The sequence below is a fragment of the Eschrichtius robustus genome, chromosome 16, assembly GCF_028021215.1.
Source record: "Eschrichtius robustus isolate mEscRob2 chromosome 16, mEscRob2.pri, whole genome shotgun sequence".
Taxonomy (NCBI): domain Eukaryota; kingdom Metazoa; phylum Chordata; class Mammalia; order Artiodactyla; family Eschrichtiidae; genus Eschrichtius; species Eschrichtius robustus.
The window spans coordinates 7413060-7419645 of NC_090839.1; the positions used below are offsets into that span (position 1 = coordinate 7413060).

General features: G+C 48.8%; 1 pseudogene; it reads right to left on the reverse strand.

Moving 5' to 3' along the window:
- Positions 1 to 1789: 1789 nt before the first annotated feature.
- LOC137750521 (plexin-A1 pseudogene) lies at positions 1790 to 2612 on the reverse strand (annotated as a pseudogene).
- Between the last annotated feature and the right edge of the window lie 3974 nt (positions 2613 to 6586).

Consider the following 6586-nt stretch of genomic DNA (forward strand, 5'->3'; position numbering starts at 1 on the left):
CCCGCTCAGTGCCCACGGGTCCCAGGGACCCCTGCACCCCGGTTCCAGGAGCTTCCTGAGTCAGGAGGTGGCGGGTTTCACCCCTCCTCCCCGGGGGAACGGCTCCTCGGCTGATGGCGGTGTCCGGTCTGGCTCCCGCTGCTTGGGGGGGGGGGGGGTGGCCCAAGACGGGCGGCCGGGGGCGCGGGGCCGGCCACAGCTAGCTGCCCCTGAAAGTCCGCGGGGATCCGTAGTACCGTCGAAAAAGTGAATTGAAAAGGGGACAGGCCACTGCCTTCACAAGTGACTGATTAATTAAAAAACATGAAAAAAAGGCCTAACAACCTCTAGTATTCAGCACTTGCAGTTTTAAAAAGATCAAGTCAGACTAAACGCTAGCACAGTCATGCAGAAATCCACGGCCTGCGCCCGGGAAGCAAGCTCTCGGCCCGAGAAGTCCTCTCCTTCTCACGTCAAAACCAAAACGGGACGACCAGCAGGTCGAGGGCGGAGGCCTCGGGGGTGCTCCAGCGGGGAAGCTCTGGCCGCTTTCTCCACGACCATTTGGTATTGCTTTCCCGCTCCCTTAATTCTCTTACTCTAAAGTGTAAAATTTCTCCTCCTCCAGTTAACTATACAGGACCCCAGTGGGGCTGGAGACAGGCTAGAGCCATATATATATATGTACAGACTGTTAATTAAAAACGTGTTCTCTTGCTCGCTGAGAGCAAGGTGGGCAGACCGGCTCTGCAGGCCCCCTGGTCACTGCGTCCTGCTCCCGACCAGGCCAGTGGGACCACAGCAGGACCCCCTTGCTCCCCTAAAAGACGAGCAACAGCCCTCAGATGTCCCCCCGCTCCGAGGGGCCAGCACGCCGCTGAGGGGCCAGACTGACGCCGCTGGCAGGCAGGTCGGGGCCGGGGAGGGGGGAGCAGGGCGCTCGGGGCTGCTCCCAGGACCTCCACAGCCGAGACCTCAGCCCGGGACGGGGGCGGGTGCGGTGGGGGGAATGAATAAGGGGAACGTGCACGTGTGATCCAGAGCCCCAGGCCCCAGCGGCTCCCAGAGGCACAGCCCTGAGAACGGAACGGGATCTGAGTCTTTCTGGAAGTCACTTGGGCCCTGCGTGGAGCCGTCCTGCAGTCCCTCCATAGGACGGAGAAGGGGGCCTCTCTCTGGGCGAGGTCGACGTGGCGCTCTGGCCTCGGCCGCGGAGAGCACGCGGTGAATCGGAGGATGGCGGCGGCGGTGCAGTGGTGAGTGGGGGGTTGCCGGCACGTGGCAGGTGGGTGGTGACGCCCTCACTGACTTCAGCTCACCGTGGCTGGGCCCTGGGCATTCAGCCTCCCCGCCCGGCCGCCAGCCACGCCCCAGCCCTCAGACTCTGCCTAGGGAGCCGGGCACAGCTGGCCCCCTCCCAGCCCCCGGGCCTGGCTCTCCCGGCCTCGGCAGCCCAACCTCTCCCTACAGGAGGGCTCCTGCCTCACCCCCGGGGCCTCAGCAGTCACCTATTGTCCTGAGAGGGCCCCTGGTCACACCTGGCGAGCCCCATGGCGAGCAGCTCTGGGCGTGGAGGGCGCTGCAGGCACCGTCTCACCCACACCAATTAAGAACCAGGACCCCCGCAGGCGGGAAGGGGACAGGGGCGGTGGGGGGGGACCAGGACTGCACACCTGCTCCCCAGCGCAGGGCACCTGTCATGGTTGGGGCGAGGCTGCCTCCGTGGACCTCCCAGCTCTGGCTGCCACACAGGGGCTGCCCTCGAGGGCCCTCTCACTCTCCTGCTGGCCAGGCAGCCGTGGCCGATGGCTCAGCTGCTCAGGGCCACGGTGTCCACCGCCTGCCCCAGCTTGCCCCAGAGCCGCTGCCGCCATGCCTGCTTGTCCTTCTCCAGGGCCGTCAGGATCTCGTCCTTGCACTTGCTGATGTAGGAGTATCTCGTGCAGGACACTCATGCTGTTGAACTGGCTCAGGTGCATCCGCTACTGCTCAGCCAGGTATGCACTCATGTCCTGGTCGCTGATGGCGGGCATCTTGGCGATGCCCGCGTAGTACCTCTCCACCCAGCTCTTGTAGTTGGGGATGTCCTTGGCGTAGAGCAGCTTGTTAGAAGGCGAGTCCTTGCCCAGCTTGTGCCCGGACGTGGAGCGGGAGTCCATGAAGGTCTGGGTCACCACCCACAGGCAAGTGTCAGTGGTGCTGCTCCCGTGGATGTCGAACACGAACTGTGGGTTCTTGATCACGTTCACCCAGAAGCTCAGGGGCAGGCAGTCGCTCTTCCAGGTGTGGCGCACGTCCGCGTCGTGGATCTGGTGCTGGTCGGCCCGGTCGTCCAGGGAGTCGAACATGTACTTGATGGCCAGCGGCAGGGCCGAGTCCCTGTGTGCTGAAGATGGTCTTGAAGAGGTCATCCACGAACTTCTGCAGCGTGCCCTTGGTGGCCAGCGGCCGCGTCAGGTAGATCTCGCAAACCATCTCGCTGCCGCGGTCGCCCTCGCGCTGGTCCAGGTGGCCGCGGTTCTTGACCAGGTGCCACAGCTTGGTGCGCTCTCCAGGTCGGGCGTGATCATGGGCGTGTGCCAGCGCCAGCTGTCGGGGCAGCTGGCTGTGCGCGGCATGCTCTCCTATCTGCTGGGGGACTTGGTGAAGGTGGAGGAGTCGGAGGTATTGTAGGCGGACGTCTGCTTGGGCAGCCACAATTTTTGCATATACTTCAAGATGTATATTTTTTCATACCACAGAATAGGAATAAGTTAGACATACTTTTTATAATTGGCACCTAGAGTCTGTCATACAGACTGAAGTAAGTCAGAAAGAGAAAAACATATACCGTAAGCTAACGCATATACATGGAATCTAAAAAAAAAAAAAAAACGGTACTGATGAACCTAGTGGCAGGGCAGGAATAAAGACGTAGACATAGAGAATGGACTTGAGGACATGGGGGGTGGGGCGAGGGGGAAGCTGGGGCGAAGTGAGAGTAGCAGTGAGAGTAGCAGTGACATATATACACTACCGAATATAAAATAGTTAGCTATTGGGAAGCAGCAGCATAGCACAGGGAGATCAGCTCCGTGCTTTGTGATTACCTAGAGGGGTGGCATAGGGAGGATGGGAGGGAGGCTCAAGAGGGAGGGCATATGGGGATGTATGTATGCATATGGCTGATTCACTTTGTTGTACAACAGAAACTAACACAGTATTGTGAAGCAATTATACTCCAATAAAGATCTATAAAAAAAAAATTGGCTTTTTTTACTTAGTATTTCATGAGCACCTAACCATTTTAATGAACATTTTAAGCTCCTCCTTTTTAAACAGCTGGATAATATTCTGTTTTATAAATGGACCATCATTTGTGTTGGACATTTCAATCATTCATTAGTTTCACAAATATTTACCCATTACTTGCTATATGGCAGGCACTGTTATAAGTTCCCGGGATATGGTCTGCACAAAACAGACAAACTCCCTGCCCACAAGACGCTTACGTTCTAAATAAAGGCACAAAGAGGAAGTATTTCCAGTCCATGTTTCTTATCAAGACTGCTTCGATGATTCTCAAACTGGAGTGATTTGCTTTCCAGGGCAATCTGTTCTCAGTGGACATCAGGCAACGTCTGGAGAGATTTCCGGTTGTCACAGCTTGCCAGAAGTAGGACGGGGGTGGGGGGGGTAGTTCTACAAGTATCTAGCGGGTAGAAACCAGGGTTGCTGCTGGACATACTCTAATACACAGGAGAGTACCCTTCCCCCTGAGACAAAAAATTATCTGGTCCAAACGTCATTAGTGCCAAGGTTGAAAAGCATGACTCAACTTTGAGATAATAAACTCCTAGTCAAACAAGTACACTTACATAATTCAGTCTCACTGTGTAGAAGCCTTAATATGTTTAGTCACTATGCTAAGAACTCTGTTTCCCATTACTACCTTTGTCAACCTTTCGAAGTCCAGAGGCTGCCAGTTAGAACCTACTCTTTAATTGAAAACAAGAATATTAAATTACAGAATTCCAGGCACCGAAGAATAAATGAGGGAAGGTGAGTGGGCAGAGAGATTTAAGAGAACTCCAGTGCTCTTAGTATTCACTATCTGACTTATATTTACTACCCTGGGTTGTGATCCTGACAGCGGCGATGTGGTTTGAGGATTAAGGTAGGCTATGTAAAGTTTCATTACAGGAAAACTAACCCAAGTCCTCTTTCTTCCATTGCTATGACTTTCTGAAAATTTCCTTCAGAAAAAGAGCAAGTATTGACCTGAATGTAAAAATCAATGCTTTAGGGCTTCCCTGGTGGCACAGTGGTTGAGAATCTGCCTGCCGATGCAGGCGACACGGGCTCGAGCCCTGGTCTGGGAAGATCCCACATGCTGCAGAGCAACTAAGCCCCATGCGCCACAATTACTGAGCCTGTGCTCTAGAGCCCGCGAGCCACAACTACTGAGCCTGCGCGTCTGGAGCCTGTGCTCCGCAACAAGAGAGGCCGCGATAGTGAGAGGCCCGTGCACCGCGATGAAGAGTGGCCCCCGCTTGCCGCAACTGGAGAAAGCCCTCGCACAGAAAAACGAAGACCCAACATGAGTTTCTGTTCACGAGTTTCAGAAAAATCTATTTTAGGTTTGCCACAGTACTGGTTTAAAAAGCAAGATTTTTGTATAATCTAAGTATAATGCTCATAATATAAGAAAGACTTGACTTTACTTTAGTATTTTTAATCTCTATCTTTTTCCTAACCAGATCCTCAAACAAACATTTGACTGACTGACAGGTAGTAGGTGTTACCTTCTAATTTGAAAATAAGTTTTAATTTAACTTTCACATTGTTGAAGAAAAGTATTACTATTCACCCAATAATTAGACTTAATTGGTCTGAGGATTTAAATGCTACTTTGACACCAAATATTTCAAACTGTGTATATTTCACAACTCTAAAGGGACTCCTGACACCACAGCTACCAGATATATTTTATCGGCTTGGGGTATACTTTTGCAAGCAAGCAACTTTAAAAGCCCAATTGCTGACACTTAAAAATAAAAATCAAAACCAAAGATAAATATTATGTTTTCTATTCTGATTTCTGGACTACATATGATATTGATTTTTTTTCATGTTAGAGATTGACTATTTATATTGCTTTCTTATTTGTCTTCTAATCAGCATCACCATTAAATAGCTACCAATTAATATGACACCAAAAGCGCAAGTAGCAAAAGCAGTATTAGACAAATGGGACTACATCAAACTAAAAAGCTTCTGTAAAGCAAACAAAACAACCAACAGAGCAAAGAGGCAACCTACAGGATGAGAGAAAATATTTGCAAAACATATATCTGATAAAGGACTCGTATCCAAATTATGTAAGAAATTCCTACAACTCAATAGCAAAAATAAAATAGTCATTAAAAAATGGGCAAAGGACTTGTATAGACATTTCTTCAAAGAAGAAATACAAATGACCAACAGGTATAAGAAAAGGTGATCAACATCACTAATCATCAGAGAAATACAAATAAAACCACAACGAGATATCACCTCACACCTGTTAGAATGTCTATTTTTAAAGCAAAACAAACAAAACACATATTGGTGAGGATGCGGAGAAATTGAAACTCTTATACGTTGTTGGTAGGAATGTAAAATGGTGCAGCCACTATGGAAAACAGTATGGAGACGCCTCAAAAAATTAAAACATAGAATTACCCTATGATCCTGCAATCCTGCTTCTGGCTATATATCCAAAAGAACTGAAATAAGGATCTGTAAGAAATACATGCACTCCCTTGTTCATTGCAGCATTATTCACAATAGCCAAGATATGGAAACAACCTAAATGTCCGCTGATGATGAATGGAGAAAGAAAGTGTGATATATATATATTTATGTATATGCATATATATATATATATATGATGTAATATTACTCAGCCTTAGAAAAAGAAGGAAATCCTGCCATATATGACAACACGGATGAACCTGGAGGACATTATGCTAAGTGAAGTAAGCTGGACACAAGGGACAAATATTGTATGATTCTGCTTATATGAAGTCTTTAAAATAGTCCAACTTATAGAAATAGAGAGTAGAATGGTGGTTACCAGGACTGAGGGAAGGGGGGTTGGGGAGTTGCTTCTCAAAGGGTATCGAATTGCAGTTATGCAAGAGGGATAAGTTCTAGAGATCTGCCATAGAATATTGTGCCTGTAGTAAACAATACTGCATTGCGTACTTAAGGATGTGTTAAGAGGGATGATCTCCTGTTAAGTGTTCTTGCCACAGTAAAAACATTAAAAAGAATCTACGAATCATATCTACCATTTATTAAACATCTCTCTTATTTCAAACATTCTGTTAGACTCGTTACATACATTAAAAATGTCTCACAATGATGTTTTATGAAATAACTTATCATTTCTATTTTAAAAATGAGGAAGTGAATTCTAAGAAAGTGTGATAAATGTTGCTTTTGTCTGACTAATACAGTTTTGCCCACTCCACCCCAATTCTCATGCCATCTCCCCAAAGATGAGAACATGGCCTATGTTGGGATCACTGTAACATCTACAGGGAGTGATTTTGTAATGAACACATGACCAAACCTGGACCAA